We start from the raw sequence: 15,575 nt of genomic DNA, 5'->3' as shown, positions 1-15,575 counted from the left end.
ACTATTTTTGAAAACGCAGTGTCTCTACAACTCTTACAAACATACCCCCGTCCCCCAAAATTGGGAGACTCGGGCTCCCGGTATCCGCGCAGGGTTTTTAGTTTTAAGAAGTCCATGGCCGGCTGCAAAGAACACGAACTCGGAATCTAACCTCAGGGCCAGTTTGGGGAGACCCAAGGACAAGTCAGGACTCGGGATTGTGAGAGTGAGGTTGGCAAGATACCCAGGAGCGAGGCCCGCGTTGGAAACAGTCGCGGCCCAATGCGTGCAGCAGCCGGGCCTGGAGCTAACTCAGCCTGCAGCCTGCGTGGCCAGAGCTGGGGGCTGAGAGCCGCGAGAGGAGAGTGTCGGCAACAGGGCACCCGAGACCGGGAAAGCGAACACCAGCCTAACTTTTTTTCTCCAGGCACAGAGAGCGGGACCCACCAGCTTTCAAACAGATCTGAGTTCCCAGAAAAGCAGAAACGGATTTGGGCGGCGGGGGCGGGGAGCGGGGGGGCACAAGTGGACAGCCCGAGGCTTTGTGAATGGCGGGGTGGGGGTGGGGAGCAGAAGATGGTTCTTCCCTCACAACTCTCAATGCTGGAAAAGAAAAATAAAACCCCTTCCTAAACACCCTCCCCACTCCAACCACCACCACGACGGCAAGTGGGCCCAAAGAAAAAGCTCGCTGCCTTTAATTTGGGGACGTATGTTAATGAAGTTGGTAATTAATTCGTCGCTTTGTTGTCGGTTCTTATACTGTATGTGTAATCAAATGTGGCCGTCCTTGGGATTTACAGCAATTAACGAATTACGGGAGTACGCACGAGGCGGCAGGCGCTCGGCAGCTAGGCTGGGCTCCGGCTTGGCCTGGGGACCGGCACTCCACTGCCGCGACCAGCCTCGCAGGTGTTTCTAGAGCTTTGGGCCCCGGCGTCCTCACGAGCCCCCAAGCGCCCTGGGGTCTGCCCAGCTCGTCCTGTGCCCTCCGCGACCGCTCCACACCGAAGAGACCCGTTGCCAGGAGTCGCGACTTTCTGGGGGCCCGGGCTGGGGGGAGGGTGAGTACAGACTTTTTTTTCTCACCCCGCACCCACTTTACTGAAACACCTGGCGACTGCCGCCCCCCCCCCCGCCCTGGGCCTTTAATTTGGGGCGGGGGACGACAAGTGCCCCAGGCGGTCTGGCCCACAAGGCTCTCCTTGGGAGCACTTAGCCAGAGTCACCATGCTTTGGGTGAAGGAAGGGCAAATCCAACCTGATCCCTCTGAGCCAGAGCCTCCTTCCCACCCCGAGAAAAGACAGTGTGCTCCCCAATGTGATCACAACGATCTTTAAAGCGTCAAAGAACGAAAAAGAAAAATGGACGTTGATGGTCTGGCAGAGGGGAAGGGCCTGAGGCAGGCGTTGGGGACAGTGGGGGCGGGGAGGGGTGGACAAATATCAGAACACGCACTTATGATCTCCACAAAGTAAGTGAAAATTTTTAGACTGGGAGATCTATCTGCTCTGGGGTCCAGTGTCGAGGGAGAAACCCCTTAAGCACGATGTAGAGGTTTTTCGATTTCTTCTCTGATGGCAGGGGCAGCTGAATCTCCCTGAAAATTCCCCAATTCTGTTAGACGGGCAGATTTCGGCGCCGTGGGGGTGGGAAGGCTTTTTCTTTTGCAGCGGCCCGGAGCAGACAGCTTCTGCTTCTCCTTTGCCCTCTAGTCTAATAACTTCGCAGAAATGCGGGGCCAATAAACTACGAGTTGGAAATGGACAGTGTTAAATAAACAAGGGTCTCTTTAAAATTCTCATCCACTTCAGATGTCTAAAGTAAGATTGTGATGATTTTGTCACGGTTTGGTAAATTTACCCCTTTAAGAGGCTTTCATAAATCCCAGAACACACCTTCAGCCAGATTTGAATATAGATTTAGGTTTTAAAACCCAGAAGCTGGAAACACCGCTTTATCAAAGAGAATTTCCCTTTAGCTTAGCAATGGGCTGAAGCTCTTAAAAGATTGGATCTGAGAGACAGAGAGGAGAAAGAGAACTAGAGACAGAGAGGCACACAGGGGGAAAAAAAAAAAAAAGACTTTCTTTTTCTTTCTAGAGGAATTCTGCCCAGACTCTGCAGCAGTTGGTAGCAAGCAAGCTTTCTCCTGGAAAAGTTGCAAAATTGCTCTTCACCTGTAAGAACATGCTCTTTATCTTCCAGTCTCTTCTTGTCAATTTGGAAATTGCAGACAGCCGGGCTCAGGTACAGTCCCCACAAACCCTACTCTAGGTCAGGACAAAAGCCACTGGCTTTGTGGGGAGGGAGGGGACCTGTGCTGTTGTACTGAAAACCTTAGACGCTTGGTGGGAGGAAAAGACTCTTTGGATAACTCTTGATTTTCAGTAAGTCCTTCCACTTCCAGTATACTTACTATGTAGTCATTGTATTTTCTCTGTTCATGTTTAACTTCTGTTTCTTCTGTGTCCTGTTGTCTTTTTCTTTTCAATTTTTTTCTATGAATCTGACTTATGGTAGCTTGCTTTGTGTTTTTAAATAATTTTCATTAACAAGCAGATGTTTTTTAATTGCCATGAATACAATTATCTTGCTATGAATATGAGATATAAGTATACAGAAGCTAAACTAAGAAAATCAAATTATTTGTCAGGTTTGCATACAGTTTCCAAAATATGGCTGATATTCATATTTTGAAATCTAGATTCATGTCTGGCACTCACTGGGCTTACTTTCTCCACCCCAGGCCAGGCCAGTTTAAAATATTCCAAACTTTCCTCGAAGTTTATTAACTATGGTGGTGAGGGGTAGAGTAAAGGAGTGGGAGGAGAAAGGAGAAAGATCTCAGGATTCTTCCAGGCTAATTAACAAAAGAAGAACAAAACCCATATTCCATGAGAACACAGACTCTCAGGAGGAAAGGAGTCAGTTAGACTCCCTGAACATTTACTTCAGAAATATGAAGATTAATTTACAATCTTTTCAGAGATTCAGTGGACAGTGGGGGCAACCACATCTTGCCTTAGAACCGCCACGATATTTAGGAAAAAAAAATCATGTCTTATTAGGTTTTGAGATACGTCTTTATTAAAAACTTTGACAAGATTAACTTTAATTAATTTTTAACGAGGGTTAAAGACTGGCAATGCCGGTAGAATTTGGGGGAAAATAGCAGGCAACAGATCACTTATGAATTAGGGTTGGGGGTTGCATATTCCCTGCATTGCGATTGCCTCAGCAAAGCGGGTAAGGGGGAAAGAAACGACTTCAAAGATAGGATTGTGCTGTCTTGATAAAAGAGTAGGAGGCAAATTCCAAATGCAAAAAAGAGGAAAAGAGGACCATGTTGTTCCGGAATGAAACGGATTAAGATTGTGTGACAAGTGCGAGATGTGGGGCTGGGAGACGTTTATGAGCTGAGTGTGAGCTGGGAATCATGCGTCTGCCCCTGAGCAGGGGACCAAGGATGTGTGCAGAGCAAGGTTAGGGTGGGGGATAGGAAGGGCTGGTGTGAGTCTGAGCGATGGAGAGCAAAGGGGTGTGAGTGAGGGTGTTGGTGTGTGTTGGGAGGGTGTGGACGGGAATGTGGATGGATTGATGAAGGGTGGTAGCTGTCAGTTTATATAATTTTCATCTCCTGGTCCTGAAGTTTTCTTGAAGTCAATTCTACTGCAGGCAGCAGCCTTGAGCTTACAGAGCTGATATAAAACAACCATTACAGTCCAATATCTTGCCTGTTTGCAAACTTCATTTGAAACTGGGGGAGGAAAAGACCTGGGAATGGATTTGTAAGAAAGGAAGAAAAGAAAACCTCAGTGAAGCTTTACACTAGTTTGGATAAATCTCTAATCTTTTATTTGTAACCTTTTACAAGCTTTATTTCCCGTATATGAAAAGCTTCTTTTATATGGGCACGACAGACTTTTCCTTTGGATTTTTAATTAGAGCCCATCAATTGTAGCCATATTTAAGAATCAATATAAAGTAATCCTTCGAGATGGGATAAGGTTTTAATCGAAAATCTAATTTCCCACTCTTTGCAGATCATTTTAAGGGGCTGGTTGATTAAAAAAAAAAGAGTTCAATTTTTAAAAGACATAACACCTAAAACCTGAAAAAGATCATGTCTGCGAAAAACACCCAACTGATGTTGCCTTACAAAGAAAAAAAAAAGTCTGTCTGTTGTTGGGAACTTTTTTCTTGTATTTAGAAGAATTTGACTTATTTTATTCTCAAACACTTTTCTCTAATGTGGCTCCTATGAGAGTATCACATTGAATGGAGAGAGAAAAAAAGAGGAATTGTTTGTCTAAAACAGTATTTCTTATGCAAAAGATAGTAACTTAAATTTTTTATTAACAAAGAAAACATAGATCTTGACAGATCCTATTCACTGCATGCTCTCACATTCCCAAGATTAGGAAACGAACAACACACTGCATTTTTGTTCATAGATGCAAACTTTGCACTTTCACATCCAGAAATGTATTTCTGACCATTTTTAAAACTTCAACATTAGAATTTTGCAATTTTAATTTTTTTTACAACAATTGAAAAGTTGCTTATCACAAAGGCATAGAAATTTAAACAGTTCTACCAGTTAGAACTGGTAGCTTTCAATTCTTTTTTTTTTTTTAAAGAAGAAAAATGAAAGCCAGGAAGGAAACAAGCAAAAACTAATTGTAGGTGCACAGTCCAGACATTTCTTGCTTCTTAATGATCAAGCTGAGGTATTTGTTCAAAGACTGCATTACCTTAACGTGCATAGTGCATTTTCAACAAACATCACCGATAATTGTTTAAGATCTGCAAATCATTTCTAAACTAGAAAGGATCCCGCCCCCCCAAGAAGTTTACATGCGGGTATTTTCACAGTCACTGACTTGTTTTTATTGTCATATCTCTTAAGTGCATTTGAAAAATTTGAACTCATAGTATTTGCTTTTAAATCTGAATGAAGCTGGTTTGAACATATTTGATACTCATGCTTTTCTTTTATCTGCAGAAATTTCAATTTATTTAAAAGCCTGGCGTTTAATGCACTACATGACCGCATAAATGTTAGGGAAACTCTCTTGTATTTCTCCATAATCGCGTCTAATGAAAACCTGGGATTTTTCCATTATTTTTTTAAAATGTGAAAATATAATGCATCTTCATTAGGAAAATTGACTGCTGTGCTCACGACAGTTCTTAATTGAAAAGGCAACCTATTTTAATGGTGTGGCTGAGAAGAAGATTACATACTTTATCCAAACACAAAGACAATTAATAATGAGAAGCAGGCTGCTGCCATTAACTCTAATGCAGTTGCATCAATGTCACTGAAAAGTGCTCCTACCTGAGATACGTGGTGCAAACTTCCCCGACTCCCTACATCCCCAATTCACCCACTCTTTCATTGGGGTTTCTTAGTGTGCAATCATCTGGGTGGGCTGTGATCAAGCGAGCAAGTTTAGGGCGAGCGTGGCTCGGGGCCAGGCGCCCCTTCCCGCGGGTCGCGGGTGCCGGGCAGCGCCGCCCGGCCGCAGGCAGCCTGACCGCGGGGGTCTCCGCGCAAACCTCGCGCCCTCCCGCCTGCGCGCGGAGCCGGGCGAGGGCGGCCACGGCCCCCGCGCTCTGGAGGGATTGGATACCGGGGCCACCTGGTGTATTTCGAGAAGTTTACCAAAAGGGACTGGGCTGCCTCGGAGATTGAGTTCTGCTTGATTCACTCAGGGAAAAGTTGAGTGTGGGATAAATCTTTAAAAATTGAGAATATGGGGGGGACATCTGGGCGCAAACAGCCCTCCGCTAATCGACCAAGTTTTCCAAAGCGCCCCCTCTTCACCTCTCAGGCCGGGAGAGCAAAGCGCGCGCGCGCGCGTGTGTGTGTGTGTTTGTGGGGGGGGGGGGAGGTGCGCGCGCGCGCGTGTAGCTCTCTGTGTATGCGTGTGTGCTCGCGCGTGCGTGAGGGTTGAAGCTGCGGTGAGGGGGGATCCCGACCTTTCCTAAGTTCGAGCACGCCCCGACTCCAGGATGGGTGATGCGGAGGAGGAAGCAGCCACCTCTGGGTTTTTCTTTTCCCCAGCCAGGCGCGAGCAACCCAGGCCGCGCGCCGGCCCCCTCGAACCCGGGCGCGCGAACTGTGGGAGCCAGCGCGAGAAGGGGAGACTGGGGCTCCCAAGCCGTGGCGCCAAACGAGTGGCGGTGCCTGGTGCCAGGCGTGGCCCTGCGGCCGGCGGAGCCCCGCGTTTCCCAGCGCTACCAGGCGTGAGAACTCGAGGGCGAGGTCTGCCCTTGCGGTCGCCAGGACCCGGGGGCGGGTACAGGTTGGAGAAGGGTCAGATCTCAATTTGGGTCATTATGATGTGCTTTGGAGCCCGCGGAGGAGTCCAGAGCCTGCTGTTCGGCGTCGCGCTGCGCTCGGAACCTGCTCTGGCCCTGTCCCTTCCGCAGAGCAGTCTCGAAGGGGAGGATCAGGCAGCTGGGGGAGGGGTTGCCCCTGCATCAGTATCACTCCCCCCCCCCCCGTGGGCCTGGGGGCGGCTGCAGGCTAGTGGACACTTTCACACCAGACGGTCACATCCCTTCACCAAAGGGTTGGTGGAGGGCACGCTCCTTCAGGGAATTCTGGAGGCTTCTCACATTGGCCAGCCATGCGCCGCGCCAGAGTTATGCTGCTGGCGTCTGAGCCCTTGAGAGGTGCCTGGGAAGGAAAAGCGAGGAGTAGGTAGCCAGACTTCCAAGGCTGCCCCAGGACAATCACAAACACATCCTGCGGAGGAAGAAGGAAGGACCCCATCCTCCCTTTCCCATGAGAGATACATCCCTTTCCCTTGAGGGACAGCCTCACAGGAAAGTTTCTTTCACAAATGCACACTCCCTTTGCAGCCCTCAGTGTCCCTGGGCCAGCCTTGTTATCCTTCAATAAACCATATCTCACTTTTCCAGTTTCCACAACTTTCAGCAGACTTGCTTTTTTCCTTAATTCCACCCACGGGTTAGGAAGCCTCTCAAAGCCTTTGAAGACCAGCAGACTTTAAGTTTTCCCTGAAGCCAGGGGCTCTTCCCCGCCTTTTCTCAGGACAGGTGGCTCTCTAGAGCATTGTAACCTTTGGTGACAGCTATCAACTACTTCGCATGGTCTAGGAACCTTCTGCTCTCCTTCCTCACCTCATTCTATATGTTGTGTCTAGAGCTTTTCCTGTTCCTTTGGATTGCACTTTTCAGATTGCAAAAATTGAAGTAATCCAGTCATGGTTTATCAAGCAAGCCTTGGTTTCTGCTGGTGGTGAGCTCATGTGTAGCAGCTGGATATCAACGGGGAGACCAGATCTCCTAGACCATAAAGAAGTGGTTCTCTTCTTGGAATAGCTTGAGCTTTAAATGTCATACTTGCCCAACAACATAAGAATAACAACAGACTAACTTGTATTTGTGGATCTGTTTCTTGGCATTTGACCTATGAATGCTGGAGGCATCTTTATTAGCATGTGTGTGACTTTGGATAGCCACTCAATAATGACATTCCTAATCATTTATTGAATACCATTTAAGCTAGTTCAGCATCAGACAGTAGCTCTTAGCCTGAATGGCAGTTTTCTGGCAGCTTATTCAACTAATGAACAAGCAAAACGCGAAAGATATAATTGCTTCCAATACTTAGCTTCTGAATATGACAGTCACTGCTTGGGATACACAGACCACATCAAAAGTAGATGGTATGTTCTGGGTTACTTTTGGAAAAGCAGTTTCCTTCTGGTTGTGCTCTCTTGTATTTGATGCACAAAGTATGTCAAAGAAACACAGAAGAAACAGACATGGTTTATAGTTATTGAGGATCAATAGAATCATGGCCCTGAATTTATCCTGACCTTTTCCTACTGTTCCAGAAAAAACAGAAGTAGCAAAAGCCTGGGTGAAATCTTCTTCTAACGCAGACATTCTGTAGATATTCCCCAAGGAATAGGTGACCTTGAGTAAGCCTGTGTCTATGATAAAATACTTGGAGGGAAACCAAGCAATTCCGTTATCATTAAGAAATATTTTTAAATGTCCTGGTAGTTGACATTAGATGGATACAACCTCAGTCAACTCTAGAGTCCTAATGAAGACATTTCAGTAAAACCAAAAAACATTTTACATTAGTAGTCAAATCTGATTGCACATTTGGATCAGTTTGGGCTATTAACTAATATATTCACAAATGGATAGATATGTCTATTTATTTTTCATATATAAAATTTTCTATTGAAATCTGATTTCGCTAAAGATGTGTGATTATCAATCTAAGAAGTCTCGAAAGCACACATAGTTTTTAAAAAGTTGATGGTAGCATGAACTCACATTCATTCATTGATTTCTTCATTCAACAAACATTTTGGGGGCTACTATGTTTTGTGCAATTGTTAGGAGTTGACTATGTCTAGAGATTCATGCTCAGGACTAGGAACTAAGTTATTTTTTTTTCCCGTGTAAAGCAGAAGCAGATATTTATAATAAGCATTTGGTCTAAAAGTTTACATTATCCATTCTCTTCTGGAAAATTCACCATCCCAAATCTTAGGGCAGAAATCACCTTGATTTGTCTGGTTTCCAGAGTATAGATGATTATTGGAGACCAAATTAAGCCTGGAGAGATTTGTCAGTCACTGAAAGTTGTAAGTACTTGTGTTGATCGTCACAGCAGCGTTCCTAGGGAAAGCTGTAGGAGTTGTTTGCATTAACTGACAGAAATAGATGACCATTAATGTTCAAATTTGATTTGTTTCTAAAAAACAATCATAAGGCAACTGAATGTATAATTTATTATGTGTTTAGATAGATTGTGTGCCCTATGGTAGCAGATAACTTTTTGCATAGGAATAAAAACAAGCTTGAGATTTAACTCTATATTCTTTTAACCAATATCTAAAAGATACAGAGACTATATGTGTGTGCAGCATCATTACATTCTTATCTTATTGCTAAGAGGATGAAAGAAACTATTCAAAATAACTATAAATACTATTTACTTTTTAAATCCCATTTTATGGGCTAGAAATAGTTACTGTATATTTGTTTGTTTGGGGCCATTTTTAGCTTCAACTACTTGCCAGACCTCAAAGTTGATAGGTTTTATTTCCCTTTGAATTCAGGATTTCCCAAGGAACAACCAAGACTCAAATATAGTCTTTCCTATAAATATTTTCTCCCCCTCCTTTTTAATTTGCTGCCCATCCACAAAACAGACATTACCATGAATTTTCTCCATAGGTCATGGATGGAGTTATTGAATGTGATGATCAAATGACAGATTAGAACTGAGTCTCCATAGAGGTGGCCAGTGTATAAAGCCTCTTTTTCTGGTGAACTCTAACAGGAGGAATTAAATGCTACCTCTTAGAAAGCTCTCTTACTGATCGACGAGTATGTCTGTTTGGACCACTAGAGTCTTTGAGCCATCTCTTCTCCAGTAGTCATTTTATCTTTTGAGTATGATTTGTGGGTCATGGCACCCATGAATAGCCTGTGGCCTGTACAGAGGCCATATTGATTAATGCTTTTGGTACAAATTATTCAGACGCTTGTTGGGTATTTTTTTTTTTTTAATCTTAAAAACATCCAAAAACTCATTCTTTACTTTCCAAATTTGGTCTTTTTAATTTCCTACACAGCTAAGAGGATATGAGAGCCCTTTTGTTCTGGAGCTGCTGATTCTGTTGTTCAAGGTGTTTGTTTGTTCCAGGGACTGCACTTATTATTTTTAAAGTGCCATAAATTCTTGAAACTAAGCCCCTATGGTCCTTATACCACCTTACCAGCTTAGACTGTGTGATCTTAAGAATGAAAAAAAAAAAGTTTCCATGAGATTAGGTAGCTATTCATATTATAAATATAGCTTTATTAAATTTAACTGGCAAGGAGATCTATTGCAAGTAAAGAAGGTGAAAATACAGGCTTACATTATCCAGGACTGAAAATAGAACATTTAATTTCTGATTCTCTCTGCAGGTGGGGTATGAAATAGAATGCCAGTGTGGCTGCTGCCAGAATATTTGCCTATTTTTACACTTTTGTAAGGGATGTGGGCAGTGGAAAGGGATATTTATTGAAGTACAACCGGGTTTATGTAGAAATCCTTTAGGCTAAAGGAGGGCAGTATTTGCTTTATGGAAGAGAATGGGTCTCTTCACGCCAAAAAGGTATATGAGCAAGACAGTGAAATGAAAAGGGGATGAGAATCCAGACATGCCACTAGCAGCCTTACCCTGTGACAGACCCAGAGGCAACTCCAAAGCCACCAGGGCAACTGCCTGTTCAGTTTGCCAAAGAGCCAGATGCTGTTGCTTGGAAGAACCTCCTCCACAGCTTGATGTCTGGGTCCTGTGATTGCCATCCAAAGAACAGTGGTGGGGCATGCTGGGATGAATGCAATCCCAGCATCCCACGACAGTGTTTTCTTTTTTAAAAAGAGTCATTTTTAAATTAAATAAGTTTTAAAACTCACATTTCATTTTTGAAAAATTAAAAAGGAAATCAGAGGACAATAGTACAAATCAAGGCTGTATATTTTGGGGGGGAAATCCTCTTAAACTGCATTTTGCGTATGGGTCATATTTAATCATCTCAAGGATTAGAACATTTAGGAGAGACAAAAGACCATCCACCATTCACAGTGATGAAATAAAAATCACTACAATCTAGAAGAACGGTGATGCAAGTGATATTTATTATTTATGTTATTGACTGATCACTTATAATATTTATTTTTATGAAATAAAAGTAAGTTTCAATTTTGGTATCAGTTTTGTAACAGAATTTTGATTGCGGATACCACTGAACATGTGTTTAAGTAAAAAACACAATAGGTAACATTTAAGGGGGGAAATCATGCCTGACTGATGAATCACTAATATCTTTCCTTAAATATCAGCAGTATTGTCATAGGAAGCAACAGCCCTCCTTTTCAAAATATGTGTTAATATCTGCTGGGCTGTAGCTGAGTGCATACTAGCGGCTGCATGTCTTTGAATCATTCAGACCACTTCAACAAATGAATGTAATTTGATTCCAGTGTACAACCAAAATCTTTGCTCTTTTTGTGTAATCTTTTATTTTTGTAATTATAGGAATTTTTTCCTTTAATATTCTCAGGCTTTGCCTAATAGCCTGATAGTGAGTGCCTGAGTGCCAGAGTAAATCTGTAATTTCTTTAATCATTATGATCAATGTGAATCATAGCATGATTAATGTGGCCATGGCAATAGGTAATGGTTAAAAAGATAATCAAAATATTTGGATAGCAATAACTTACTATAGAGCAGTGGTTCTCACCCAGGGGTGATTTCTTCCCCCGGGGGACATTTGGCAATGTCTAAAGACATTTTTGGTTGTCACAACTGTTATCTAGTGGGTTGAGAGCTGAAACGCTGCTAAATATCCTGCAATGTAGAGGACAGCACCCACGCCCACAACAAACAGTTGTTTGGCCCAAAGTGTCAATAGGTGCCAAGGTTAAGAAATTCTGATGTAGAGAAATAGATAACATGTATAATAATGTTGACATTTAAAACTTTTTGGTCATTACCAAAATGCAGGGATCTATATAGTAGTATCACTAATCCGGATGAAAAGTGAAAAACTGAGTCACTTAAATATTTTCAAATATCTTCTAGTTTGGGATCATATATACAAGACATAAATGCGTACTATTATTCTTATTTTCTGAAAAATATATTTCTCATTCTCACTTCAATTATTTAAGCACATAGCTAGCCACATCTTGATGAAATCAATAGCAACTTTGAGCTATTATGCTCATGTTTCATGAACAGGATACCAATTCAGCAGGAAAAACAATATTAAAGAGTTTTTAACTTTTAATCTTTTTCTATTTCTAAAAATTCTTTCCAAAAAATTGGAAAATATATAGACTATAAAGAAGAAATGAAAAGACTCCTTAATCCTCCCACCTTCATTGTTTAGTTTCTGTAAACTCAAACTTGTACAGATGGGCATCGATTTCTTAATACAGGAACAAATACTGTTTGACAAAATATTTCACTATGGTTAAGTTTTCGTGATATTAACCCCCCTATGCAAACAGATGAAAGTGAAAATTTCAGTCATTTTCATAGTCGTTCTCAATACTACTTTTTCTCGCTTTTTTTGAGTGCAAATTTTTTTAAGATTTTTTTTTTTTGGAAGTAATGTGTTCAGTTATACTAAATAGAAGGCATCCATAGAGAAACTTACTTGAACCAAACTGTCATCCTGCCTTATCTGTTTTTCTCTAACCTTATGTATTGCTTGTCTCCTAATGATTTTTTCTTAACTCGGATATTCATGCTACAGTTGTTCGACAGGTAATGCTTTTGTCTCAGTTACATCTATAAGTGAAGATAGCACCACTAGAGAAGACTAAGGTGGTAGTAAGTGACCAACGGGCCTTGTGGGTCCTGGCAGGGAGACACAGGCACCAGAGCCCTTGTCAGGCAATGAAATCCAGACAGAAGTTGGGGGGCGGGGGAGGGGATTGCCGAATGTACACCGATCCAGTGTGGAAAAATTACAGAAGCAAAAAGGATAAATCATAGGTAATGGAATAAAGTACAGCCTTTAAATATTGAGCACCAGTGAGTTTGTATTAGCATCTGGGCAGTTATATAACACAAGACCGCTGCTTTATTTACGCTATTCATCTTTGGTTTCCTCCTCACACCCACGTTACCTCTCGTCAGGGAAATCGAGGAGAGAGTGGAAATGGCCCATACTCTTCAGAGTTTATCTTTTCTAGGATTTTAAAACAGGGACTAGCTCTCCAGTTACCACACATTTTGTCCTATGCAGTTGATAATAGCAATTTTATGGAACCCCCCAGTATAAAACAAGAGATGCAGTGGACAGTTTCTAGAGTAGAGCCTCTTTCCCTTTTCACACAGTAGGCTCATTCCTGGGTGCGTAACAGCTGGCATACTCACAGTAACAGGCTTGTCTGAGGTGCTGCTTTCTATTTTTCACAAAATAAAAATCTTATTCTGAGCAATAAGATTTAAAAGAAGCCTACCTTCTTGTGTCTACCAAGTTCTGGCCCCGAAAAGAAACACAATGCAGTGCTTTTTCTAATGGGTGCAAAAGAATCATTTGAGGAGAAATTAAACATACCGTGGAATGAATAATATACCAGTTTGTGAAAAACGTGGAAAGATACAACTGAAATATGGATCCTTTCCACAATAAGGGATGGAAGGACACTTTTTCCAGTAAGACTACAGAATTATTTGTCCTGGTTTTGTTTTGAGACTTTTTCCTCATCAACTGATGATGAGTCTCTGCTGGGCCTCCTTCACGTCCTATCCTGGCCACATCTGAAGTTGGTCCGTGCCAGCCTGGCCATTTCTTTGAATTAGAGCCAACTTATGAATTACAGAGAAATCGCAGTCTCTGGGTGTTTCAAACTTGAAGTTTGAATTTAACGTTGAGTATCTTCATCAACTTGATTTTTACATCTCTGGTGACTTCTATTCCTATTTATATATACAAATTTCAGAATGGGCTGCTCATTTAAATCTGGGGGTGTCTGTAAATTGCTATGACTGTCAACACTCATTTTATTTTACTTTGCCACTATAGAGGAATGGGCCTATATATCCACCCCACTATTGATAGGTAGAGAATGGTAACTCCTCTGGGCACCACATAGAGGAGTTTTCCTTCTCTCTCCATCACTTATATATCCTTGACTTAAGTCTACTTTATGTCATAGTCTTACTTGCACTTTCATCATTAACTAAAAAACTAACTAAAGAACCATGTATGTACTTCCTTTTGGAAATTTTGCACTTACACGATGCCTATTTGTATGCGGTTTGTATATACAACACCCAACTTCTTCTGAGGCTGTTTAAACAGAAAAAAATGGAACAGAGCATGCATGTATGGCCCAGGAAGCACTCAACACTTAGCACTGGGCTGAGTATTAACCAGGGTACAGGATCTACTTTAGTGACCATTCTGTAAAACACGAAGGATGTGTAGATGTGTAGAACCCCACGTAAACAGAAAGAGCTATTATGATAGAAATGTCTTATGGCTACTTCTGTGAACATAGCATAAAGGGTAAGAATATTGAACTTGAAGAAGAATGGCTAAAATGATGACCCAGTTAATGTCGTGAAAAGCATAGATAACTTCTAGAAGAGGAATTTTGAAGAAAGCTCTCCATGCCTTTTTTCCAACATCAGAGATGATGAAAGAACTTAATATAGGAGCTATTTCAGCTGAACCCACAGACTCACATCCCCAACTTATCCAGCCCAATGGGTAAGTTTCTATTCATAAACACATGATTATGTTTACTGGTGGTCACTGAGGAATCTCTATGTTTGGAGATCTCTGAAAAGAGATTTGAAAGCTTTGGTTAACTAGCTTTATTTACACCTGCCTGAAGGTAATCAAATGATTCTTTAAGTTTCCGTCCAGTTCTTATTCTATAATGCAACCATAACTTTAAAGTTACTTTTATTAATAGCTGAGGAAAATATTTACTCCCAGCTAATAAATCCTAGGAGGGTCTTCTCATGTTTTGAGGCTATAGGAATTTCATGTCGTGAAAAGATTTACTAACCTTAAAACTGTTTCTTAAAAAAGCTCGTCGTCCCAGATTGCATTGTTCTTTCATAGCTTTGGTATGTACTTTAAAACATTTTTCCTTGTTCCTTATAATTTTAGCATTATTTACTATTTGTTTACAAACTTTTATTACCTGCCATAAGTCATAGTTTATCCTTCAAAGGCCAGCACAAACATTAAAAATATCTAAACTATTTGTTATATTCTGAACACTTTTTAAAAAATTACTCTCATTGTTTGAATTATCATACAGTAAAATTGACCTTTTTGGATATACAGTTCTGTGAATTAAAAAAATATATAAATATAGATATATAGAGAGTATGTATACATAGAGTATGTATATACATATATATACATGCACTCCATACATAGACTATATATATATATATACACACACACATATGTGTGTGTGTGTGTGTGTATATATATATGTGTGTGTGTATATACACACACACACACACACACACACACACTTATGTAATCACTACCACAGCTGGGATACTCAATGCGTTTATATCCAGCAAAACACATAGTGGAATATATTTACTGGAAAAATATAAAATAATTAGTATTTATTCACAATAAATAAAATGCTTTACTCAAGATACTCTAAAAAGATCAAAGTTGCTGAATCAGACCCACTGTGCCCAAATTAATTTTACACAATTCCTTGTTATCACAACAGCTGTCATCATTAATAGACAATAAGATATGCACGTATACATGGCAATATGAATACTAACTTTCCATAATTTTGAGACTTCGTAGTGTCTCACATGGGTTTAATTTTTTTTAATCTAAGTTCAATTGTGACGCGGTTTTATAATCATATTATAACTTAGAGCATTTTATACACAGTCACATGGTATAGAATCTGCCCTGATTATGTTTTTATTTTGTTCTTTTTTTAAAAGTTGCTTAAGACAGAGTGTAGAAAATATGATTTCTACCACAAGCCATCAGAACAAAACAAACTCCTTGCCATGGCAAATGAT

Source organism: Rhinolophus ferrumequinum, chromosome 6 (genome assembly GCF_004115265.2).
Source record: "Rhinolophus ferrumequinum isolate MPI-CBG mRhiFer1 chromosome 6, mRhiFer1_v1.p, whole genome shotgun sequence".
In the NCBI taxonomy this organism is placed as follows: Eukaryota; Metazoa; Chordata; class Mammalia; order Chiroptera; family Rhinolophidae; genus Rhinolophus; species Rhinolophus ferrumequinum.
Note: the sequence above shows the minus strand (reverse complement) of the source record.